Here is a 27,521-nt window from a genome sequence, read left to right on the forward strand (position 1 = left end):
GAAAGATAAGGATTTTTAAATGTAGCGTATAATTAACGTACAGAACTTTTGGCTGCAGGACAAGAATAACAGCAACTGTTACACTCGGCACAGATTAAATTATATGGGCATCTATACTTTAACTTCAGGAAAAACACAGATAGCTTGTTAAAGAAAAAAGTCATCATTCACATCCCAAATACCCTTTCCCCAATTTTTCCAACTATAGGCCTTAGGGATATAACTCTTTTCTTTTTTTTCTATCAAGAGCTCCTTGTTTGGTATCTGAAGATTGTGAATCTTCCTGTGATTCCTGACCAAAATTGCATGATATTAGCAATTCTTTTCTTCAACCGGCAGCTGGAAATGTGGATTTGTCATACTTCTAATATTGAATCAGCTCAAGCCTTGCTTCATTCCCAGGAAAGAACAGCTGTCCAGCTCCACTAGGGAAGATGCTTTCTGATCATGAATAAAGCCTGACTGAACCCAAAACACTTCATCCCTGTTGCTTTGCATGATGGAAGAACTTGCCAGCCTAATGATGATGCGCATATCATCCACTTGAGCATGCTTTATTGTGTAACTGTAAATGCTGATTTGTGTTTTACTATTAAGAAAAAATGGGAGATTTTTTCAAAGTATTTTTAAGCGCTTACTATGGTCACCTTGAAAACAGACTCTTAGCATGGCAGCTAATGCATACGTTTGACAATAAATTGGATGTGTATAATATGTATACGAAGTTGGATTAAAATGATATCTATATGTAACTATCTTATTTTATTTCATTATTGCACTTAATGGCAGGGCAACAACACACATTTAGACTGTAAGTTGCCTGTATGGGATCTTGTTATATTGGGACGTCCTAGGTGGGTGGTGATTTGTTTTTTTATATTTAGGAGAGAATACCATTTCAGTATTAAAGAAGCATTCTGGCACATTGTAGTGAGTTTTCCAGGGTACTTCATAGCTCCAAAGAGACAGCAGAAAGCATCATATCTAGTAGGACAGGGAACAACCCCAGTCACAGAAAAAAACCTTGTATCAGGCTATTTGCTTCTCTTATAGCAGGTAGCAGCCAGAAGCAAGAATTGCTAAAGTAACTTGCCTGGTCGTCTGCCTGTATCTTTACTAAAGAGGCTCTGAAAGCTCTGTTTTAAGAGCAGACAGACATGATTAGCTTGAGCTTGAGACACAAAAGCCCAAGCAGTATAAATAACTACGAAATAACCTGAAGGCATCCTAATTAAATGGCATTACCTTCCCTTGAAGATGCAGTCATTACTAGTAAAGCCTCATTGGTTTTTAACTGAGTTTTCCTCATTAGGTAGATTCCCTGATAAGGTGCATCTAAATTAAATGGTGTGAATTGTGTGGAAATGTGTGCTTGTGTTTGTGTGAGTGGCTCTGAGTTTTTCAGAAGTGCCTGGTAATTACAGGTGCTTGAGTTGAAACACCTTTACAAGGAAAAGGGGATATCTTCACTTTCTGAAAAATCCCAAATTATTAGTCACTTTTGAAAGAAGTGTGAGCTTGGGTGCATGTGTGGGTATAAAACTATACTCCCCCCCCCCACACACACACACATTTTCACATTTAAATTCTCTATTCCACTTTAGACATGTCTAATGCCTTTGGAGGTATAAAGTCCTACTAAGCTGTACTTTGAGTGTACACCTTCATGGCCAGGACAAAAACCCATTGTTTTCAGATACTATGATTTCTGTAAGATGAAATGTGCCATACATTTAGGCAGCTGGAAAGTTAGGCATTAGTTACATAGCTTTTTAATGCCAGCATTTCATTCTAACCTAGTTATTTTTGATTCAGGCTTAAAGATCTGCACAAAGAAAAGACTAACAACTGTATGGAGAAGGCCTTCCGAATGATGCTCCTTTCAATAGCCATGAGCAGAATCAACCAAGTGATCTTGCTGGAGAGAAGAGTCTGGGCTAAGGTCAATTGCCTTGCCCTCCAAAGTATCCTGCATAGCATCTGAAATGAACCTTCTAGTTGAGAGACTTCTGTAGGAGGCAGGAGTGGGAGGAGGCGGTTTCCTTTGGCAGCCAGTACTGCTGTGTCTGTCAGTGTGCCTGCTTCCTTCCCAGAGGCTGTGCTTGTCCTGTACCCACATGCTGAATGGGGTGAAGAGAGCAAGTCCTCCACCACACCCAGGGCTTCCAAACTTTGCCAAGCCTAATTGTCTATTTGTGACTCTTCAGACTGTAATCTTTGCAGGCCAAGGATTGTCTCAGATTACATGTGCCTAACACTTGATCCTGATTAGGGCCTTTACTGAAATCATGATTAATAGTTGTAATCATTGCAGGGGCATATGCCAAGGATTCCTGTTGGGCAAATTAGTTAAGGGATAAAGTATGCCACCTCCTTGAAAGAGGCGGACTTAATCATGCTAGTACTGTGATAGATATAGTTTTCATAGATACGCAGCATGGATTTGCATAAAATTAACAGCACAGCTTATTCATTTTCCTTTGAAAATAATGTGATGGCAGCAACCATCTAATAGTTGTTTCTCTGAAGACAGAGAGAACATAGACTTTTTTGCTGACTTGCAGTAAAGATATGCTATTTAGTTGGATGCATTTTTCAGTCTGTCAGTCCATTAAGTTCTGCAGGTTTATGCTGTTATTTCACTGTAGAATCCCCTAACTTGGATACCCTTCTTCTATTGCACAGCAGCAACAGTGTATTTTGTACCAGTACAGAGATCCATATTTCACTTTCCTTTTTTTTTTTTTTTTACTTTCCACATTTACTAAAAAAAGTAGACTAGATTCTTAAACATCACTGGGCTGAATTGCATCAGCTGTGGAACTGGTGCAGAGAAATTAAATGCAAACACCTGTACTAACTCAACACCCACACTAAGAAATTAACCATACAGAAGCCAAGATATATGAAAGTTAACATAAGTAGAGCTATGGGTAGCACAGGCATGTTGTTCTATGTGCTTTATAACTAAATCCCTGTGAGCAACACTGGGAAGAAATCTGCTGCTCAGCTATATAGCATTAGGAACTGATTGCTCACTCCATCCAAGGCCCAATTCTGTCTTTTGGTAAGTTCAGTATGAAATTATGGCTTTTTGCAAAGGGCAATATTTACTAAACCTTCAAAACTGCTAATATTACTGTATCTGGCTCCCGAAAAACCCAGTTCTATGGCAATCAGTGGAAAGATTCATATTGATCTCAAAATATAATCTTTTAGCTCCTTTCCTCTTCTTAGTAAAATACCTTATCAAACATGCTTGATAGGAATCAGTAAGTACTGTTCAAAGATTTTCTCTCTTTGCCCAGAGAAAAAATTATGTATAAACTGAAACATGATGCTGAAAACTATGTTTAGTAGAATGTGTTTAGTCTAGTGCTGAATAAATAATGAAACCATGTATTCGTGAATAATCTATTTGACAATCAATGGGGAAAAAGGCACTGATTGAATTCTTTGTTCATTTTTCTATAGAACTGGCAGGACAATGCACAAACAAATCACTCATACTTATTCAACCACCAAAAGGCCAATGTTTGTCATGGAAATTATTAGTACTGGTTTTTGACCAAATCTAGTTTTCTGGAGTCTTTTGGACAGAAAATAAAAGAAAGAGAGTATTTACTAATCTGTGCATTTAACATGAATATTTATCTAATCTATCTTTTAGTTGTATTCAGAACTGTACTGAGAGTCATGCACTTGTAAATAGCCATACATGTTGGTAGTCCTACTAATACACTTCATGGTTTTAGTTCCCTTTAAGCATAAAAAAAATGTAGGCCAGATCACAGAATTCCCTCACTGTCCCTTTTCTTTAATGTGTCCCTTGCCAACTCCTGCTGAGCTCAAAACCATGTATAATATGTACAATATTTGCTATGTGGAAATAAGAGACAACTCTTGTTAAACAGAAGGTACCATTACCAGGATGGCTGTAATCTGCAGCTGATTGCCATCTAGAAGCTGCTTATTAATTTTTATGGGAGGTGGAATACTGAGGAGGGAGGAAGGTACAAGGAGCCTCTGAAGAACTGTCTGGAAGCCTTTTGCCTGGGGACAAAATCTCTGCATTTCTGCACACATTTCCTCCCACACCCCTTCCCATTCCCTATGCCGCACCCAGCTTCTCTCCTGACACTCCCTGTGTCTGCTGCCACCTTCACAGCTTCCGTGCTACTGCATATGCTGACCTCAGCTTCCTAATGAATGTTTTCCAAGCTCTCTTTCCCTGTCCTCTCCTTCAGAAGATCGGGGGAAACATTTTTTTTTAAGTGTGAAGTGTGGAAGCCACCAGGACAATTCCATGGCCCTTTCCAGGTGTATTTTGAACTACACAACTTGTCCAAAGTCCAGTGTTATGGATGCCATACACTTTGGATCACACCTTTAGACTGTGAGCTCTTTGGGACTGGAACATTAGTATAGATCTGACTGGCCTGATTGCCAGAAGAAAGGTTGCACACACATGCATCCCATGGAGGGGGCTGCAAGCAAGATGTGTTCAAAATCAGGCTCGTTTGGTGTATTTTCCCCACACCTACACACATAGAGTCAGAAAATTGGGGTTGGAAGGGACATTCCTTGAAAGATGGCTTTTAATTGTTTGCATTATTTTATCTATTTGTTGTTGTTTAATTCCACTGTGTTACATTGCAGGTCTGTATTTTATTTGTCTTGGGGCTGTATCTTGCTAAGAAGGTGCAAGAGTGACAGGCTTTAAAAAAAAAAAGTTAAATGAATAACAGATCTCCATCCTCCAAGGCAAATTTCTTCCCAGATAAGGATCATCTGCTTGTCAGCTCCTGCAAAAACCCAGTTGCCCAGGCTACCCCAACTGCCAGCTTTTTCAAAAAGGCACCTTGCAGTGAGGTAGGAAATTTTCCACTCTGTGGAGCAGGCCATGGTAGACTTCATCCCATGAGTGTAGAACTACATCCCTCCCCAACCACTTGATATCTGGGGAACCGGACATATGAAGTCAACTGGAGGTGCTGCAGCATGAGGGGATGGAAGGGAGCGTACGTTTTTACTTGGTGGTTACCAAGGCAAATTTCCTAGTAAGTTTAGGGGAATTTTGCCTGATTACAGACTAAATCAGCATCACAGAGTTTAACCCTCTGTCTCCATATTACTTTTGTGTAGGGTTATACTTTGTTATAGACCTAATCTTGAAGAGGCCATGCATAACTGGCAAAAAATGCAAAAAGCCAAGGGAAACACCAGCGCTCTTCCTTTACAAATCTGGTTGCCAAGTCTGGCTGACCTAATCTTGAAGAGGCCATGCATATCCTCAATGATAGCAAAAATTCAGCCGAGTGACCAAAGTGACCATTTTTCTATTTTCCTGTCTAGGGCCAGCTAGGAACTGGCCCAGCTTCTGCCATAACTTAAAGCAGCGTCCAAGGCTGTACCAAGTTATGCTGTGCTACTTCAGCTTCTTTCTGCTGCCTGTTCAGGAAGCTGGGGAGAGCATAGACACTATGGGCATGTCTCCACATGCAGAAACATGCAGTTGCTGTGGCAAAAATAGCAGCAGCACAAATTTGTGCCATTGTTTTTTGCTTCTGCACACACCCCTGCATATGGGGTTGGTATGGGGCAAATTGTCCCAGGTGGGGTAGGAAAGGCTGAAGCCAGCACCTATGCTGGCCCTAGAAGCCTTACTTGGGAGTCCTAGGGGCCTCCTGGGGCAGAAGCAACAGCAATCCGGCTGCTCAGAGTCTAGTTAGCAGCCAGAGCATGACTGGCCAGGCTCCCCTTCCGGTGGCACAGGCTGCTGCCGCGTGTGCTGCACCACTTTTTTCAGGGGAAGTTTTTTTGACACCGGGATCTCTTACATAATGCAAGCGGAATCCTTTACTAGCTGGTTAAGCCAGCTTTAAGGCTATTATGCATGACTGGAAAAGCACAAAACAGGCTTAACAAAGGCTATGGACCAGGCCCTCTATTTTTACATGGCCCTTATTCAAGCAGAAACCACCGCCAAAGTCCTGAAGTGGGGATTTTGGCATTTAGATCTGTAACATTCATCTGGGTTGGTTTCTGTTAATTTCTCAAGTGAGTAGACTTTCCTTTGTGCATTCCTGAAGGGATTGCCTCTGCAAGCTGGTAAGGGTGAAGTTACACATTACACTTAGACCATACTGAGGGCACTTAAAAAACAAGTGTCTGCACATTAAAGGTCATTAACTCATGCTAAGTGCCCTTTGAGCCACATCAGGTGAGGGTTAAATCTGGGCCCTGCTCCTAGCTTGTGTTAGGGTGACTTCAGTCTGTTCTATGGAGATAAAACAAGCACTTTTCAGTCCTCCAGCATCCTAGGATTTATGGCTCCCAGACCTGCCCCCCCCACAAGAGTAAGTATAGATCCCAGGTGCCCTGGCTCCTCGCCACACCTCTGCTCACCAGCCTTCTAGTAGCAAGTCGGAGCTGTGTGGGCAAGAAATGGCATTAACCCCTAACATGCAACTGTTCATAGCATGCTCTGACTTTAACACCTCTTAACATTCCACAGATATAGTGTGGTCTACGTGTAACATGCAACTTCACCCTAAATGCTCTCCGTGACTAATGAAGCCAGAAGGAGTTGAAGGTGACTCAACACCTGGCAGTAATAAGACTTCAAACTGGTAGTCCTGTAGAAGCTCCGTTCAGGTCACCACAAGATTTAGCATGTATTTTACTTTGTCCTTATTCCAGCAGAATTTCTTACTGATGTCCCTGACACTTCCTCCTTTAGGGTAGCATCCTATTCTAATTGTAAATGGCATGCAATTTCCACTTATAAATATGAAGAAAAACATTCTTTCCTATGGTGTTAGGTAGTTAAAATAGTTACAATATTTAGCACTTGTAGCCAGGCTTTTACTTTCTTAAATACTGGACAAGCACCAATAACTAATTTGCTAAGTTATGTGGCACCCTGTAAAGGAGGGGAATTGAATGCAGAAGTCCCTCCAGTGCAAGCAGACCCTAAAGGCAGGGGAGCGTGGGATTGTGACCCCAAGGCATCACAAGGCCCCCAGTGCTGCAGATGTGCATGGAATGCCTGCTTCTCTGTATCATTTGCAGGCCTAAGATGCCGTACTGTTAACATATTTGTCTCATTAGTTTTTCTCCCACTGGTATCCCAGACATGTCTGTCTGGTTCTTAGTCTATTGCAAAGGTTAGAAGGTGTAGGACAGAAGCTAATGCGTCTCTGAGCAGATTTTAAGCTGGGCTCTGTAGGGGGTATAGTATGCTAGCTGCTCTTCAGTTCCTTCCCCTTTCTGGCCTGATATGACTGCTAGATTTTCTGTGGAGTCTTAACTACCTCTTGTCCATGACACAAGGCTTCCTGTGTTTATAAAACTACAGCAGCACCACCTCTTCCATGCTTTAGTGAAATCTTGGTCATAGCTATTTCTTTTTCTGTTCTTTTTGCCTTGCCAAACTGCTATGGGGAGTGATGACCTTTACGCATTTGGCAAAAAGAGTGATTTTAAAAAACAGAAAAGATATCATGGAGACTCAAATTTTCAAAGGGCCACAGCTTTGCACTTACATGTGCAAAATTGCCTGTACTTTTTTTGCTCCTTCTTACCTACTCATCTGGATTCCCACATGTAGAACCCCTTTGGGAGGGTGTGGGTGTGTGAATGCCGGTGTGTATAAAACTGCGTGCATTTGTGTTTTCTTGTGTGGACTAAAGAGAACTTCCTTGGTTAGCCCATTCAGCCCCCAGTCCTCTAATGCTTTTAGTAAATTTGTTATACAAAAATGAAGGCCACAGGTCAAACATTTGACCTAAATAACTTTGGGAACCTTATACATTCTGCATTTTTAAAAGTCTTATTACTGCAACCTGTTTCCCAGAGAGACTCATTTCTGTACAATTTGTCCTTGCTGCTGCTTGTGTACTGTATATCAACTTAGACAAAGTTATTTTTTTACTAAACAAGCAAACTTGGCTTTGCATTTATTTTTAGGCAGCAATATATATTTCCTTTGTTTGTTTTTCCCCCTAAGCAATTTTTGGGAGAAAGGTTGTGAAGCCCCTGATGAGAGATAAGGGTAGGCAGTCTGCCAGCTGTCTCCTACACACCAACACTGCTGCCTGTTCCATTTGTACAGATGAGAAAAATATGGTTCTACTTCATAAAATGAGGGCCCATACCAGTGTTGTGTCTGATTCCTTTGATCCCAGTATCAGTGAACTGGACAGAAGAACCTGTTGACAGATCTTATGATTTTACAAAGAACTTTGAAACCTTGATTTGGAGTGGAATTCTATTTCTCTGCATAAAGGGTGGTTTTGATACTTGAGCACAAGTTGTGATCCTATTACCCTTCCCTTCTGGACATGTAAGTATGGGTGAACAGACTGCACAGGCTCTGTTGGTCACACAGTGGCTAGGCAGGCATGTGGTTATGTTCCTAGCTAAGCATAAGTCCTGGAAAAAATGGAGGACCCTCCCATGTTTTAACTTGAAGCATTCAGCTATTGGAACACTTCCAAAGAAGCAGGTGAAGGAGGCCCTTCCTGATCTAGAGGAAGTTTGAATCTGTATCTCTCTGAGTTCCCAGCACACTGCTATAACCAGAGGTGTAACTGAGTGCTTGAGTGTCTTGGGCATGAACGGTGCGTGCCCCCGGTGGCTGAGTGGGCGCGGCTGCACTGGTGGTGGCAGGAGTCTGGTGGTGGTGGGAGCCCAGCGGCAGTAAGGTGAGAGCTCCCACAGATGCCACCGGCACTCTCTGCAGTGGGAGGGGTTAGCGAGTGCCAACCAAGGGTCAGTGACCACCCGCAGGCACTGGCGGCAGTGTTGGAGGTGGCCAGTGGCAATCACAGACTGCCGCAGACATTGGCAGTGGGGTGGCGAGTGGCGATCACCTGCAGGCCTCACCAGAAGTGTTGGCAGCATCTTTTTGCAGGGGGTGCACCCGTGTGCACCCCCTATGCATTGTCCCTGGCTTGGGTGGGAACTATGAGGGCTGTGCAAAACTTCGGTCCCCAATTCGATTCGGCAGTGATTTGGCCCAATTTGGTGGCTGAATCTTCAAATCTGAATCACATCAGAGGACCCCTTAATCTCTCTGAATCAAATTGGAACCCTCCGAATTGATTCGGAGAGATTTGGAAAGATTTGGACATAGATACAGCTTTAAATGCTTTTTCTACATACCTCTAGGTAGCAGGCGGCTCATGAACACTGCAATGGTAGGGTGCATGCAGCATCCCACAGGAGCATGGGGAGCTCCCTAGTGTGCTTGGCAGCAGACCTGGAAATGGGCCAGAAGTGGACTCCCATTCCCCACCCCCAACTCAGCAACTGGTGCTTCCTGGGTCTGCGGGGGGGGGGGGGGGGGACACCTGGGGCCCCCCTGTGGCCGATTGCAGAGCCGGGAGGACACGGGGGGGGGGGGGGGGCAGCATGCTCACCGGCAGACCTGGAAGCAGACCAGTACTTCTGGGTTCACCACTGAGCACGTGTGGGGGGGGGGGGGGGAGGCTGCACTCCTGTGGAATGCTCCATCTGCCCCAGCATCACAGTGTTCATGAGCCATGCTGCCGGTACCAGTCTGCTGGTGAGCATGCTGCCCCCTCCTGGCTCGGCAATCAGCCACAGGGGGGCCCCAGGTGCCCCCCCCCCTGGACCCAGGAAGCACCAGTTGCTGAGTTGGGGGTGGGGAATGGGGGTCCACTTCTGGCCCATTTCCAGGTCTGCTGCCAAGCACATTGGGGAGCCCCCCACGTTCCTGTGGGATGCTCCATACGCCCTACCATTGCAGTGTTCATGAGCCGCCTGCTGCCTAGAGGTATGTAGAAAAAACATTTAAAGCTGTGTCTACGGCCAAATCACTGATTCTCTGAATCAGCATCGAATCTTCAGATTCAGATTTGGCCGAATCGAATCGGGAGCAGTGATCCAAATCAACGAATGGAATCACTGTCCTCGATTTGGCTGAATCCAAATGCAAATCGAGTAGGGCCCGCTTCACACACCCCTAGGAACTATGTATGGGGCAGCATCAGTGGCTGAGGTCCTAGCACCACAGCTGCTGTTCTGCACCAGCCTCAGGCACTGAACCTTGGAGGGTGGCCCCCACTTCCCACCCTCCAAGGTTCAGTACCTGGGGCTGGTGCCCTGGTTACTCCCCACTTCATTATGTAGTAGCTCTAACCACCATGTTGGAGGTTAAGCTCTGTCTAAGCCCCTCCCCAGTTCTCCTCTTGAAGTGGAGCTATTTCTCATTTAATATTCACCAGATGGAGAGCAAATGAAGTGGGGAAGTTTTGGCCTCATTGAAAGCATGGGCACAGGCTAGAACCCAAGGTTGGCTCCTGTCCAGCAGGGAGGGCATCCATGTCACTGACCCTGAGCCACACGCACACCAAGCTGGGAAGTCAAAGAGACCCAACCACAAGGCTACTGGGGATGAAGTGTTGGAGGCACCTTTTCTTTCTCTAGTATCTAACACCCATTAGTCACGGGCTTTTGCCCAGCTACACTGTTGTGACACACACACACATCTACAAAGGGCACATGTACATGTCTCACTACACAATAGTCAGACGTATGTGCTCAGTCTATGTCTGAGCATGTGCTCAGTCTGTGTGTGCATGTTAACATGTCTACAGTGCAGGGGTAATGGAATTGCAGCTTGTAAGAGCTTAAAAAGTTGTCCCGCATGGCTCACAAACTGCTCTTGAGGTGCACAAGAAGAAATACAATTCCATCCTTGGTGTTTTTTTGAATGATCTCACTCTTGGGATCAACTCATTAGAAGAAAGTCTCAGCTTTTTCTTACCAAAAAAGTTTCAAACTCCTTACGATTACAGAGAAAAGCCTCCTGTGAACTGGAGTGCACCCCAAAGGCTCAGAAATGGGAGGTAAAGGTAAAGTTCTGCTTCCCCAAAAGGCAGAGTCCTGCTCCCTGGGTCATCTTCTGGGTGAAGAAGCCAATAAGAGTCTGTCTGAAGGCTGTAACCATTGTAACTTGATCTCCTGCTGCTGGGGTTATGACTTATGAGGATGGGCTTTCTATGGGACCAACCAAACACTGAAATCCTTCCTCATGCTCATGCTGTTCCCATGATGTCAATCAATTGCTCAATCAGTATCTTACTCTGAATAAAATTAGTTACCATTTTTTCTTTTTAATCCCCTTCTAGGCTCTTTAATAAAGGTTCAGCCAGACCTGGCAACCAGCTTTTGTAAAGGAAGAGCGTTGGTGTTTCCCTTGGCTTGTTGTATTTTCTGCCAATTATGATGTGATATTCCCCACCCTGACAAGTCCCAATCACATACTGAAAGTGCTGTAGGAATCCACTTTTTCCCCCTCATCTGGCATGAGATGTGCACTTTAATCTGAAAGCAAAATCAAGCCAAAATTATACTGGGGAATAAAATATTGTCATCTGCTTATTACTGATGAGTCAAACCACTTAACCCAATGAAAGATTCTTAAATGAAAGATGAAACACCCAGCAGCCTTATCTTGTCTGCTCACTTTTGGGTAAAAAGGTGGAGCTGAGGAAACTTGAGTAACCTTATACCTCACTCAAGGGCACTTGAGAAGAATTAAGTGGAGCTCAGGAGACTGCATTAAAGTGAGTGTGTGTGTTATTAAGAGGCACTAAGGATGAAAGAGAGGCTTTATCCACACACATGCACACGCATGCGCACATGCACCCCCCCCCATATACATATTTACTTATTCTGGTATTTCTATATAGGTAGGAGAATAAACAGTATTGGTATAAGGCAAGTGGGGCTAACCTGCAGCTTGGATAGCATGGGCAGCTTCTGTATGGTATGCAGCAGATTGGAGAGTGGACAGGCAGCATAGTGGCAGGGAGAAGAAAGAGGAGCAGCAGATCAGGCAGGGAGCACAGGGCAGGAAGCAGAAAGGTGAGCAGCAGATGGTGTAAGGAAAGGATCAGAGTGGTACTTGGGGAATGCCAACAAGTTTGACCCTTGTATAAGGCATCTCTATATTGGTATGACCATGTCCATGTTGGGGTTGTTCTGGATAAAATTATACTTCACATAGTATAACTTGGCATAACTATACCACCACAGCGCCATGTATAGATCAGTCAAGTATCTGGCAGGAGAAAAGGGTAGGTCCTTTAAGAGTGGTGGCAGAGGTTATATCAGGGCAGTTCAAAAGATGTGACTAGAAGAGTCATCACGAGCCACCTGAGTAGGAAGGCGGTATTGCAGGGTGTGCTGAGGGGAAAAGTCCTTCCCCGAGTTGTACACACACTGGTTTCAAGGGGATATTTGGTTTCAAATGATCCATTTTTAAAACAAAAGAGGTGGTGCCAAATTTCAGGGAAGTGAGTTAACTTGCTATGAAATAAAAATCCCCAAAAGATGTAGGTCTGGTGTACATGGCCTTGTTTTCTTGGTATAATAATTTTCATTAATGATATGATTTTAAAAAGATGAAACATATACTGGGAAAAGCCCTGTGTAGATCCAGTTATAATGGCATGGATGTAACTTATATCAGGGTAACTTATTTTTGCTTTTCAAATCATAGCGAGCTATATCAACAGACGACTTTTATATTGGTATAATGGTATCCACACTGGGTAGAGAGGAAGCCTTCCATTTTAGCTATTCCAAAGTCCTCGAGGGGGCAAAACTTTCTAGTGGAGGTAAGGCTTGAGTTTGAATATGATGGAAAAGTCTGTTCAGGTGTTTAAGTTTCTGAGAGGGAGTGGTAGAAAGCAACTCACCTCAAGCTGGAAATCACATCATTGCAGCTTGACTAGATGCAGTCAACCTAGTTTTAAACTAGCATGAAGTCCCGCATGAGCTACCTGCTCAAGTGCTGACGTCTCATGCCGGACTCTGTACTAACACAGCTAGAGAGTTACTGGTACGTGAACCAACTTGTTTCGAGCTAGTTTGGGCACATCTATGCAGGCTGCTGTCACAGCAGTGACTGAAGTGTAAATGTAAAATTGGATAAAATGCAGGGGTATATTTTACACAAAATAATCTATTATGTCAGAGAGAGAAAGAGAGAGAGAGGTTAAAGATTATCTCAAGGGTCATTATCATTTTTACTTTCTATGGTAACTTTTTGGAGGGAGGAAGAGGCAAGGGGCTGAGGGAAAAGAATACTTCTTTCTATAATAGAGGGACTTCTCCCTCATCCTAGCCAGGCTCTGCTTCAGGTTGATCCCTAGGGAGCCTTCAGTAGAGCGGGTCAGGATCTGTTAGCTGAACACAGCTCACAATTACTGTGGGAGATGATGGCTCCACAGGGTTGGGGCAGCAGGTGGGAGCCAGTGGGCACTGGGATGCTTCAGCAATGCCCTCCCTGGCAAGATCATCTCCTTAGCTTGCTACAGGGAGTAGAGAAGCTGTGCTTGATTGATTGTAAACCAACAGGAAATCTTTCTAAAGGGATTGCCACTCCCTCTGTTGGGTGGTGCTGTTGGCGTTAGGGACTATTTGTGTTGGGGAAGGGGTGGAAAGCAGTCCTACAGCAAAGAAGGACTGGGGCCCTGGCTGACCTCCCCCTTATTTAGGTAAGTTTTATATCAGGTTCCCTGAACCATGAGACTGGAAGGTATCGGCTAGGTTTCTTATGGCTCTAAATCCTCCTCTGGTGTCATTTTCCTTATGTCTGCCTTCTCAGCACTGCCCCACATTGTGATGTGGGTTGTAGCCAGGCAGGGAGAAGCGCGTGGGCATCTCAGGAATTAGACTGCATGGACTAAGGAGAGAGCTCAGACAGAGCCAAATAGAAGAGGGAGTGCAGAGAAGGGCAGAGCTTACGTATATGAGTTGTTTGTCTGGTTTCCCCAGGTCTGTTCTAGGCGAGCCTGCAGGGAGATGGCCCTGAACTTGCAAGCCGTATGGAAGAAGTTTGCCACCTGAGCTTGCCTCCTGGCAAATGCTTCTTTCTTTGGAGAGCCACTAGAGCCGATGCTACATTTTAGGAGCAGCAAAAAAAGATATAGAATTACTTCATGCTAACTGGCTTTATATGAAGAACATGGAACCTGAGAGTCAGGAGAGAGGAAACAGAATAAAAAAGGCATTTGTCATTTTAAAGAAAAGCCAAGAAAACCCATTTATTTCTCCCCACTCCTCTAAAAGTGAATTATACATAACTAATAATTCATAAAGGGCTTGTGTTATGGCACGCTTGACAAAATCATCTGTCTCTCTCTTTCTCTAAAGGCACATTCCAGATTTTATGCCTAGTTGTCATAAGTCTTGTTGTTATGATTTCATTATAAATTGATTCTGATATGTGTTTCCTGTGATGCCGTATTCATTGGAACTGAATTTCTGCTTTGGAAAACAGGCACAGAGCTTCTGGTTCTTCATCTTTCGCCCCCATATGAAAAAGAGTTTTTCAAGGATGTGTTCATGTTCTGGCTGCTGGCCCCAAGTTGGTGGGGGGGGGGGGGGGGCACACATTTTACTGAGGTGGAGCAGTAGTTCCACCTTGTGGTAAGAAGGAAGTAAGGCACCTGCTGAAGCCCAAGCCCAAATGCACAAAGACAATTTGGGAGACACAGGCAGGCACTGTTCTTTGGGTAAATGTGATATCTTTTATTAAACCAACGGAATAGTTGGAACAAAGCTCTTAGCAAGCTTTCAGGCGCAGTCACCCTTCTTCAGGCATAGGGAGATTCTGCTCTGTTTTGAAATCTCCAAGGAGCTAAAATTGTGACAGGAGGGCAATGAGAACATAATGTTGGGAATGCAGTCTCTACTCACAAACTACAGTGGTTTTATACTAGGAAGAAATGTAACCCACTAGGGGTCCCAGGAATGCTGTTCAGACAGTAGGCAGGCTCTTCACTCCTGAGTTGTTTCATGTGCGGTTGTACTGTTCACTTATTTAACACGTTGTATTCACAAGCTTGTATTTGGTTTGCATACCGGAGTAGTCGCTCCTATTTTTATACAAGTTTGGTTTTTATTCAAAGGATGAAGTCAGTAACTCATAACAGAGGACTTATCTAACAGACACCTCCTTTTTATTTGATTGTTGAATAATTTTACTTTTAAATGATTACAGATCTGTTCAGAAAATAGATCTTACTGACCTTCTGTCACACACTTAACTTCTTGCATTCATTGGAGATCTCAGAACAGCAGTGGACTCTTTAGGCTTGAAGAAGGGTACTTGTGCCTGAAAGTTAGCAAATAACTTTGTTCCAACTACTCAGTTTGTTTAATAAGATATCACCCAATGAACCTTGCCTGCCTATATCCTTAGACCAACACGGCTACACCCAAAAACCCTGCATATAGGAAACATTATATTTTGCTCTCATAGGCAATGGCAGAGTATACTTGATGGCCCCTTTTGTTTTAACTTAGTATTATACTATACAATTTGATAGCTCAAGTAGGGCATGCAAATATGAATGTGGCCTGTAAAGTAAAACAGTAAAAAGACAAAATGTGGCAATCCTGAAAGCAGTAACAATCAACAAGAGCTAGAAGTAGCAAGTACTTCAGAATGCAGGGAGCCCATGCACTTGTAAAACACTCTGCATCCAAAGATCTCCACACATTTTACAAAGGAGGGTATTTTCATCTCCAATTGACTGAGAAGGAAACTCAATCCCAGAGAAAGTTTTATTAAGTAGTCTTTAAGTTTGAGCACCTCCATTTTGATGTGCTGAATCTGAAACATGCAGGACTTCAGAGATACTGAGTTGTCCTAATTCTATGTGACAAGTTTAGGCTGCCTGCTCTTCTGGGACAGGGGGCATCTTTTCTGGGTTTGTGCTGGGTCTAGGCTAGGGAGGGTCTTGGTCCACAGCTGGGACTCGCATGTTACTGCTTTATGCACAAAGAAATAAATAATAATGGATTTTCTGACTCTGAAAAACAGGCCCAAGATAGGTGGCTGGAACTGAGCCATTTCACATCAGCAAACACTTCCAAAGGTATGAAACCTAAGTGAGTTCAGGTCAGTGGCAGAGCTGGGTAGCGATTCCCAGGAGCTAAGTCCTTTTCCTATGGAAGTCGATGATAAATACCCCATCAGCTTCAACAGGGGCAGAATCTGGTCCCAAGTCTGCTGACTTGCCACCAGCAAGTGTCCTCTGAGCGCTAGCTCTTGCCATCTCTTTTAAGCTGCCAGAGGAAATCAGCAAGGGTTTTATTTTATATGATCTCTCTCCCAAGACGGGTGATGGTGAGATCTCCACATACACCCCTCTCATTTCTACAGAGGATAGAGGTATGAGTTTAAAAGTGTAATTCCATCTACTAGGTGAGAATAAGGGCAACTGAGGTGGTTCTGCAGAGAATGGAGGCATTTGACTTACACCTCTGGGTGGATTAAACAACAAAGCATGACACAAGGTGTGTTTTAAGTTATTTTAGGATGCTCAGGGCAGCCTTGGGGGTGTTATGAAACCCTGACACACTGCCAAGTGGATCTGATTCCCCAGGGGTGTGATTATCTTATGGTAGTCACACCCTCTGGATTGGCTGCCTGGATGCAATTATATAAAAAGTCTTTATTAACAGGGAAAAGTGAATAAGTTATATGGGAGGAACACGCAGGTCATTGTTCCTCCTTGGCAGGTGACTCACTCACATTGAGCTGTCTGCTTAGGTTATCCATTAACATGGTGCATTAGGAAAGCCAAATAATTTTGTTCTTTCTTAAGAACAAAACCCCTTCACCCGTCCCCAATTTTCAGTCACCTTTTGAGCCCCCCCCCCACCCCACTTCTTTGACAATTGTAGAGATGATGGTAATTTTTATTAAAGAAGAATCATCATTAATAATTATTCTCTGCCCCCTCCAGATTGAACACCCTTTTCTCAAAACTTCAAAGCACTTTACAATTATTAATGGATGAAGCCTCTTGATGACCCTGAAGGTAAGCAAGAATGATGGCTAATAAAAGCGTTACATCTTCTCACTGTCAGACCTCTGATCTTCCCTTCCCCAGTAGTAGAAAGGGCTGTTAGCTTTGTGGGAGCCTAAACCCCACCTTCTCACTTCAAGGCTATGAGCATTGAAGCTCCAGGTCTGAGGGACCTCACAAGCCATGGGGATAACCCTCCTTTAGCCTTGGGTGGGCTTAAAAGACCCCTGTGTCTAGCTCTGTAATGTCAGCATATAGCCTTACAGCTCATGGCATCTTGCAGATCATTTCATTGGCTGCCACTGGGGCAGGGAAGGCAAAATCTTATCCTCTCCACAAAGTGGCTGTACAGTGACTGATGGTTGTCTTTCTAACCCTGCTGCCACAGCTTGGATGGTGCTGGCATCACTGCTCCACGAGGTAGAAAAGTACATTGGAATCTATGTACAGATGCACCAGCTCCACTTGGGTTCCCCTGTTCCATCCTGTTATGTGTGCAAGACATTGCTCAGGGCCTCAACAGGAGCACCATGCCAGGAGTGCACACCCTCAGACCCCCAAGCCCTGCCTCCTTTTGCACAGAACTGCTCCAGAGCTAGTGCATGTGGTGACTGCTCAAAGGATGTAATGCAGTTATCTACCTGTAGAACCCTTCCCAGGCACTTTCCTTCCCTGTTTTTAAGTTGTCAGGGTGTTAACATGGGGCTGCCTCTGGGCTGAGGTAGCAACAAGAGTCCAACTAATAGCCAAATTCATACAAAACACAATTCAGGCATTCTCTGACATCCTCTTCCTATCTCAGTGCTGCTAAGGTAGTAGAAGCAGCTGCAGGAAAGCTAATAGCAGGGTTGAAAGCAGACTTGGCCAGCAATTTCATTCCTGGCCAGACAGTCAGTTTTTTCGTGCCTTTGTCTGGCTGTCTCTCTTTCAGGCTGTGTTAGGAGAGTAGTTTTATTTTGTGTGTGTATCTATCTTTCTGTCTTTCTGACTTTCTTCTGAATTCAGCTAGGACTGATGTAACATCTCAGTGGCACATTGCTTCCAGAGAGGTTTGAGTGACTGAATAATGAAGATAAAGAAAAAAAAAAACTTGCTTTCCATGCAGCCTAAACCCAAGGACCTGCTTTTTGCCAACGACTTCCTGCAAAATAGAAGAGAGGCTTTTATTGTGTCTCCTCATTTTTTCTACATGCACAAGGAAAGGATTTTTGTTGCATTCCTGTCACCATCATGTATACCCTCTAAAACCAGTGCATGCCCCCTGTCCTCTCAGGAGTGCAGGGGGAGAGCAGTTTAATTTTTTTAGGAAAAAATTTAACGTACCTGTAAGTTAGTTTGCAGGAGAATTCACACTCTCTGTACTTCAGTTCAGCTGGGATACTCCTGCTGACAAAGGTGATGTCTACTGTCTTTGGCTTTGCAAGAGCATTTATTAAAATACCACAAGTTCAGACAATGCTGGTTACAAGAAAAGTGCAGTATATTACATGTGGGAGGACTGGTGCAGAGTTTCCTGAGCAATGAAATGACTTACAAAAAAGTCTCTTCTCTAATCTGGCACATCCCAAGGAGCTAATTCTGCATTTGTGTTTTGGATGAGGGCTGTCTTGAAGCCTGTATATAATGTGTGTACATGCAAACCTCCCAGAAAGTCTTGGGAATCATTTGGCTCCCCAAAACCATGCAGCACAAATTTCAAAACAGCCAAATTAATTATTTTTAGCCCAGTTAAAGTTTATTCCAGATGACAAGCATTGTATGCATTAGGCCAGCCACTTTAGTGGGTGTAAATCAGTATAGCTGTATGGACGTTGCTGGGGCCATGCTGACTTATGTCAGCTGAAGATCTGTCCCCCCGCTCCCCATCCCTCTTCCTCTCTCCTCCTTCAAATCCCTCCTATCTGGATTTGAAGAGCCAGACAGTACAGGAAAAAAACAAGTGCTGCAAAACAACCACACAGTGACAGCATAATGATGTCTATCTTGGAGGATGCACTAATGTAAGACAATTTTATGATCTATTCGTGCAACACTGCAGTGCTATGTTAGGACATTGCATGGCTATTTTGTAACAGACTCTGTCTGCCTTGATACCTATATTTTCTTTGTCTATCCTTGTTAGCATCTAAGAAGTGAAAGAATGTTTCATCATTCCTTTTCCCTTACTCTCCTCATTCTGGCCAGTATGTAGGAATAGAAAGGTCTTTCAGGGCTCCTGTTTGCATGATCAGGGTGATCCCACGAGCTCTGAGCAATGTTGCAATCTGAATGGGAGGTTCTGAGGAGTTGCTTGTGGTTCCAAGAACATTTATTGTCTACATTAGGTGAGCTAGATGACTCAATGAGTGCAACTCCATGACTGGAACTGAGGCAAGCCCCAGATCCAGGATCTTCACTCCATCTTTCCCCCCGTTCTAATCCACTGTGCTTAACTCACTCCCGGTTCAGAATATGAGCTGAATCTATTCTAGTGTGAAAAAGGATAGAAATTTTGAAATTCTGCCTTTCAAACCTACAGCGATGGGATGTCTTGATTTTATAACCTTTGCAAATCATCCTTTTTAAACATGCTGGATTGGTTCCTCTGCTAGTGTCTGTCATGGTAGCTGCACTGGAGACAGTGGAGTTAAGATGATTTACCCCACCTGAGAAGTTGATCCAGCATCTCTGTTTCAGGGCAGAAAATGAGGTTTTGGTGTTGACATTCAGAGCTCTAAATGTGCTGGGATTTGACCACCTGAGAAGCCACGTTTCATCTTGTGTGAAATAGCATTGAGAATCCTGTCTTAAGACAGAAGGCTTGGTTACAGGGGAATTTCCTTGAACTAGGCTGGATTCTGAACTCAAGCTCCTTTCTCTGACCCTCCACCCTTTCCCCACCACACACAAACCCCCCCAAATCAGAGGGAGAATGAACCAAGGGAGCTAGACTACTTTCGGTAGCTGACTCTAGGCATTTTTTTTTGTTTTGTTTTGTTAAATGAATAAAGACACTGAAATAACTCTGTGCAGGGATAGGAACTCAAGACTCCCCCTCTGCCAGCTGCCCTCTGTAACTATTGGACTACAGTAGCAGCTGGCAAAAACTTTTCAAGCTATGGGCTGGAAAACCCAGCTCAGGCCTGACACAGGTCAGGTGGCTTCTGGCTAGAAGCTGTGTCCACACCACACCTGGGGGCAGCTAAGAGGTAGGGGGGAGAAGCAATGTGGGCAAGGGGGCAGCTAGAAGTTGCCTGGCTCTGGCATAGTCCCCTTAGCATAGGCAAAAGACTTTGCTAACTCAATCCAGTGGATCTGCAGACTGGATCTGGCTTGTAGGATACATTGTTGACCCCTGGGCTATGGAGTTATACTTCTTCTCGTGCACTCTTCCTCATCCCATTCTTACTGCATAGGGGCCCAGCTGCAACAGGAAGAGCAGATGGTGTCTTCCACCAGCAGGCTAGGCACCAGCCTAGTGGTTAGGGCAGCCTTCTTGGAGTGGGTTTTGAACTCCCACAGATTGAGGCTGGCATGGAGCTCAGGTTTCCCACTTTCTGGGTAAATGCTTTGTTCAAGAGGCCACCACTGCCACTTGAAAGGAAAAGGGACTGTGCTTTCCTAGAATGTTTGCAGTTGCCTCTCTTCAGGAGGGGAATCTGGGGTCTGGATCCTCAGTTGATAGAGGTGGTGTCTGTAGTCCTGATTCAGGTACCTCTCCTCGGAAGAGGGGAAAGTTGTCCTTAGTACAGCCTATCATCTAGTTTTAAGTAGTTCCTTGTTCAGCTTGCTGATTTAAGATTACCTTTCTGTGGTACCTAACTCTTCCCATGGCACCTAACTTGCTACTGCTCTGGGATGTGCTAGGTTGCATCATTTGTACCTAGATCCAAAAATGACTTGGCTTAGAATCTAAAATTATAGACCTACTAGGCACACTGAAAAAGCTCATGCTATGTTTTGGGGCCTTTTCTGTTCAGATTGGGTTGAAAGGTAAGGTGGTGAGATGAGGCTATTATGCTGGTTCTGTGTGTGTATGTGTGTCTATCTGTCTATTTATCATTTCATATATATATATGTGAAATTAGAAGAGAAATAACATTCACACCAATGGAAAGCGTGCCTTTCCTTTGGTAGATTTCCATTGAGGTCCATGTGAGTTTTAAGTAGGACTTTCAAAAAAGCCTAATTTCCTTTTGAGCACAAATTCCAATTAGGAGCCCCGTGCAGGTAAGGCTGTGTGTGTGTGTGTGTGTGTGTGGGGGGGGGTGTTGGGGGGTACAGGCAATGTATTGGGGGGTATGGGGGTACATGCTCCCCATATTTGTGCACCCATAGCAGTCATGGAGCTGCAGCCTGGCCAGATCAGCATAGATGGGAGGCACCTCTGTGGCCTATCAGGCAGGACATAGCACAGGAGGGTGGAGCAGGGTGACAAGACTTGTTGCTGCCACCACTGGGACCCTTGCCCTGCTGTGCCACCAGTAGCATGAGGAATAATGGATGGGGGGGGCCTTGCTGCACTCACCTTTCCCAGCTGCCAGTAGCTTGCATGCCAGGCCATGGCTCTACCCCACTGCCATAGCCTGACCATCCACTGCTGCTGCTCCTGTCAGGCTATGACTCTACCCAAGAGGGGAGGTGGGGTGGTAGGCAGCACAGGCAGCCTGAGGGGAGTGGTGGCAGCAGCAGCTGGGCCATGGTGATGGGGTACAGGCGCGACCTGGTGCGCAAGGAGTTGGCAGTGGGAGGAAGTGATGGCAGTACAGCCCTTCCCCCCTGTACATTACTGCTGGCAGTGTGGCTGGCACAAGGGTCCTGGCAGCAGCAGTGGCAGCAATGAGTCTGGGCATCCCACTCTGCACTCCTCTGATGGATTCTGCCTACTGGGCCACAGAGGTGGCTTCTGCCTATACCAGTTCAGCCAGAATGCAACCCCATAACCACTGTGGGTACACAAATCTGGAGGGGCACATGGTTCCCCATGCCCCACACGCGCTCCTCCTGCCCCACACCTCCACCCCCCTTCCCCACACACCTGGGGGCTGGGCATGGGGGGCTGTGGGGTGGGAGTGAGGGGCACCAGCAGGGGCAGGGGGCTGTTTTCTACTTAAACTATTTACTGGGTTGGGACTGGCCATTGATGTTTACAAATGGGACCTGGTGCAAAAAAGGTTGGGAACCACTATCTTGATAGATAGGACAAGCAAAAGGAGAGGGAAGTGATATAACGTGTGAACAGAGTGATAGCATCTCACTCTGTCATGTTCCACAAGATCTTTTTGCTTGCTAAGAGAGAGAGTAAACTAGATGCAAAGAAAAATAAAGGGGGTGGAGACAATGAAAGGGAGGCGGACTAGATGGAGAGAAGCATCCCAAAATTTTCTCTTGCCATTAATTTTTTTCTTTTAAAAACCAAATCCTCATGTTACATCTAGGTTTACTTTCTGGAATCAGCACATAGCAATGCATTTTCTCTGAAGTGGTTACAGTGTATATATTTGGTCCTACAAGATTTACATTTTCCTTCTGGTAGCTGAAGCAAGGTATAAAACATTTTTATTTTAGGCTCAGCTGTAAAAAGAGCCATTAATAAAAGCAGAGCTGATGAAGGGCCTGATTCTCCCTCTTATTTACCCGGGCTTAACGCAGGTATAAGTCCACTTTTGTCAATGGATTTAGTCCTGAACTACCATGGTCTGAAGAACATCAACTACTTCTTACCTGAAACACTCTGCATATTGTTTGGCTGTTGATCTTGGAGAGGAAATCTCTGATTTCTCCCATTCTCAAACTATAAATTCAAGATTGTGGGATGCTGCAATCATGTTGAAGTGGGTTTTAGGAGTCATGTTGTCAAACAACCACATATACTGAGAGTCATGAACGATGTGTGCCCCTGGCAGCTGGGTGGAGCAAGGCAGTGCTGGTGGCAGCAGGAGTGCAGCAGTGGTAAGTGAGGAGCTCCCGCAGACACCACCGGTGCTGTCAGCAGCTGAGGGGGTATCATGCTCTGGCCAGGGGTCGGAGACCATCCGCAGATGTGTTGAAGGTGGCCAGCTGCAATCATTGACCACCCAAAGATGCCGCTGGTGGTGTCAACAGCAAGGGGGGAGAGGGGGTACTTTCATAGGGGTGCACTGCCATGCACATACACCCGTGTGCACCCCCTACACATCACCAATACTGAGAGTCATTTGTCAGTGAACAGTCTGAAAAGGTCAGCTGATATGTCTGACCAACACTCCTTACCTGCAGTTCTGGTGTCCCAGGAGCCCTATGGGCTAGGGACAGAAATTATACATAAACTGGTTTAAGTGATCAGAAACTGGCTTAAATCTATAACAGAGCATAAGTTCAGTGCACATAAACCAGTTTCAAAATGGCCAAAACTGGTTTAAGATAAATCTGGTTGATGTAATATCAGAGTTAACTGATTTGGGTCAAACGGATTTATAGAATTTCTTTCCCAGATTCCTTCCTTATTTAAATTAAATCAGAGTCCCCCAGCATCCCAGCATGCTTTTCAGACCTGGGCTGGGCTGGGCTGTCTGGTCCAGAGAGCAGGGCCTCCTTCCTAGTTTGAGCTCCAGCTGGCTGAGAAGGAGGTGGGGGACCACAGGCATAGCAGCATCTGCCTGGCTTCCCCCTGCCCCACCCCCTCATTGCTTGCTGCCCAGTCAGGGATTCCCCACCTCCCTACCTTCCCTCTCCCACAGCAAAGACCCCAGCTGGCATCTGGTCATGGTCACGCCACCCCCATTCTATCTAATGCTGAGAGGTGTCTGTGTGTGCGGGTCTCCAATTTTACTGGGACAAGCAGACAGAACAGTGTCTGCTTAGGGCTTTTTAGAACTAATCAGCAGGTCAGCTGGTAATGTCCCTCCATTCCTTCCTTGGAAAAAGCTGTTTGAGAAGAGCTTGAACTAATGAGAGAGGCTTTTGTTTTCTTGATTGGCTAATAAGCTTTGTGTTATCAGCTCCCTGCTAACTTGCTTGCTTCAAAGGCCACAATCTTTCAGTGTTCAAGAGGGGACAGAGAGAAGTGTGGGAAATGACCTGGTTTGCAATGAATGCAGTGCCTGTCAGTTTGCTGTAGACAGTATGAAGAAGCAGGGAGAGGGAGATTGAAAAGCTCAGTATCATCAATAGACGCATACACTCCACACAAGCAGTCTTGCCTCCCCCTACCCCTCTTTGCCTCATTGATAGCTGAGGGGTGGGGTCTGGCAACACTCCCCCCACTGGCAATGTGTAGGGGGTGCATGTGCACCCCCTGAGTGTGGTGGTGTACCCCCTATGAAAAGGTGTCACTGACACTGTTGGTTGCGGGCAATTGCCGTTCGCTACCCCCCTCACCACTGGCACTGCTGGCTGTGTCTGCGGGCGGTCAGCAATTGCTGCTGGCTGCTGCCACCAATGCTGGCAGCATCTACAGGTGGTTGCCGACCCCTTGTTGGCATTTGCCACCACTTCCCCCCCATTGCCGGCAGTGCCAGTGGCATCTGCGGGAACTCTCCGCTTACTGCCGCCATGCTCCCACTGACACTGCTGTGCTCTCACCACTGCCAGTGCTGCTGTGCCCCCCAGCCACTTGGGGCATGCTTAGTTCATGCTCCCACCCCTTAAGCAGTGAGCCAGGAAGAGCCTGGTGAGGGCTGCTTCCCCCTCTACCTCCAGGTGCACCCCGGCTGGGGACTGTTCAGGCCAGGGTGTGGGTTTAAACCCATCCCTAATCACAGTGTCCTGCCAGGGCTTGGCTATACCCCCCTCAGGTCAGCATTGTGGAAGGGAAGGGAGGGCTCACTCTAGCACCCCCCCCAGCTTCTAGCCTGAGTCACTGCAGGCATGTGCCCGCATTTCCTGAATCAAAATGAGGGTCTATCCACTTGCAAATTGGTTCAAGCTCTGCAGATTAGACTAACCTGAAAAGATTGAATCAATTCAAGCTCGGACTTTTTGAATGTCTGTCCCTAGCCATAATGTGTGGAAGAGAGAGCCTCACTGTGTGTCAGAGTATAAACATGTCCTTTACTTCATATATTCATACATACTTACACTCAGATTAGGTAAATGTGAGTGTCTGTCTATTACTCCATTCATCCTAGGGATCTCAAGACTGGGAGGAAGTCCTTAGCAGGCAAAACTCTACCTTCCCACATAGAATAAAGGACATAAACCTTTGCTTAGCACTGTTACATTGCTCTTGTAACACCACACAGGGTTTCTCTTCCATGCAGGGAAATAGTGGAAGCTGGGTTTCCTCGAGTCAAGTTTAGGTTTACCTGGGATGTCAACTCAGTGGAAAAATGAATACAGTTTGAGCATTTCTTATTGTTTTAAGGCCTCCCTCCTGCTACTCCTATGTTGATGGACTCTGATGTAGGAAAGCCCTGAGGTGACATATTTCCATTGCAGCTGCACTGTGAGGCTCTGGAGGTGGGGCTGGCCCTTGTCTGCTTGGGATCTATGAAGTTCAGAGGTGCAACCGAAACCTCCTCCCTTGATTGGCATAAACCATTGAATGATTCGGAGGAAAATCCTTGAGGGGAATATCAGAGATTTTTTCCCCCCTCTCCTGGTATCTTTTTCTCATGAGTCTTCCAATGAGAAGGAGATTTAAGCCTGGATAATTATCTGGCTACATTAGACTTTATGCTTGCTCTAATTCATCTGCCTGGGCACCTCAGGAGAAAGAATACGTGGCTGACAAAGTTAGAGTCCAAGATCTTTGTCATAAAGCTGGAGAAGCAACTTCACAGAACTCGAATGTTAACATCTGGGGTGCAGCCTTAGGTGCCAACTTTATTCTTTATATGCGGCATGGGAAATTTCCTTTGTGAATTTCAGCTCTCAAATTTAGTACTTTGTTTTCTACTTTCTTTCACAGAATGTCCCTGTTTTCCTTTCTGAGAGGAGAAAAGCAGAGAAGCGCTAGTGTTCAGACGCCTGTTAATTTCCACAGGATATTTGGCTATGGGTAAAATGACCAAATGAGACAAGAATCAAAAACAGTGTTACACAGGAGGCAAAGAACTGATTTATGCCAGCCTCCTGGGCAGCTAACTCCTAGAGCTGGTATCTGCACTTTGTGGGTGGGCAACCTTCCACAGCATACCATTCTGTCTTCTGAATAGGTCAGCTTGTCACAGGCTCAGCATCTGCAGCTGTCTGCATGGAGTACAGCCTTTCCTGTATTGGTGTCTGATATTTTCTCATGCTGGGAAAAGCTGTATTTTCTCATGCCAGTACCCCCATGAAGTTCATTGGAAGCAAATGCTCAATACTGTGAAGAAGGGTTGGACATGAGAGTAACCTGTTTAGTTGCCTCTGTCTTTCACTGCATGGATATCTATAAACTGTCAGGGTAACATGCCTTAAGTTTAGTAGATGCAAAAATACTAAGCTTGAAGTAGGTGAACTGGAATAATGGCTTGTGTTATATCTTGTTCCACCTATTAGATATTTAAGCAGTACAAACATCTAAGTAGCTAATGGCCTTTTTACACATGCTCTGGGAGGTGTTGGGGGGTGCTTCCGGAGTCATGCTAATTAAAAGCACCCGGATGTCACATGTATAAGCATCCCTGCACTGAAAAATGGTGGCAGGGCACTTTGAACTAAAGCTCATCAAATGGTCCTACCACCATTTTTCAGTGTGGGGACACGGATACATGTGACACTAGAGTCTGCTGGAGCATGTTAATTTCTGCACTTCAGCAGACTCAATTAATTGAGTCTGCTCCAGTTCCAGTGCATCAGAGCAGGTTCCCTCCACATTTATAGGAGCCCTAAGTGCTCTATGCTGCTGAAGTCACTGAAAAAAAACATTAATGTGAAAGATGGGTGAGTCCTTCCTGCTTTTGCAGACAGAGGCCTTAGGCCATGTTGAAGGTGCATTTCAAAATGTTTTTTCAGGGTCTTGAGCAAGGTGAGATAGGATTGGTGAAGTACTTAGACATGTCCCTGATTACTTTCCTGTACCAGGATCTGACCCAGGACTAGCTCCTATTCTGCCCTTTAGGCAAGCAAGTGGATAAATATGTACTCACACTTAGGATCACATTGGTGAAGATGCCACCAGGGTCTAGGAGTAAAGCTTTATTGCTTGCTCAGGCATATAATTTAGGAAGTGTTTTCTAACACCCAACCTCAGTTCTGATTTACAGCTTCATTTCGTGTCTAGGCATCCCTGCTCTTTCTCCCTTCCTTTAATGCTGAGATCTTTCAAATGTTTTGATATGGTTGGTTACATAACATCTAATTTTTTTTGTGCAGTGCTTTGGAGCTGTCAAACACTATGTAGTGGTCAGAAGGGTTGGTGACTGATGGTTAATCATTCTCACTTCATTCTTTTAACTAAGCCACACAGGCAATTTTTGCTCTTTTTACCTTTCATTCTCACTTAGTTTTTTCCCCCCAACATTTTAATCATTGTTCATTTATTTTACTTGTTCATTTACTGGTACTTCAAAAATTATTGTTTATTTATTGATACTTCCTCCTGGGATGTTCATATCCAAAATGGAATGTGTTATTTCAAACATGGTCAGACCAATGCTGCATAAAGATTAAAATATCATGCACCAGGGAGTTAACTCTTTTCCTCTGTACAGTCCAAGGTAACACTGAACTGCTTCAGATTGTATGATATCTTTTTTTATTGTGCTATCTTCTGTCACA

At 44.9% G+C, this 27,521-nt stretch overlaps 1 long non-coding RNA gene across 1 annotated transcript; it reads left to right on the forward strand.

The window, feature by feature from the left end:
• Positions 1-2,573: 2,573 nt before the first annotated feature.
• Positions 2,574-27,521, forward strand: LOC109283865 (uncharacterized). The gene is made up of 3 exons (XR_002091168.2): positions 2,574-3,067; positions 16,797-16,871; positions 25,729-27,521. It is a non-coding gene; the product is annotated as an uncharacterized LOC109283865 (long non-coding RNA).

Source organism: Alligator mississippiensis, chromosome 3 (genome assembly GCF_030867095.1).
Source record: "Alligator mississippiensis isolate rAllMis1 chromosome 3, rAllMis1, whole genome shotgun sequence".
Lineage (NCBI taxonomy): Eukaryota > Metazoa > Chordata > Crocodylia > Alligatoridae > Alligator > Alligator mississippiensis.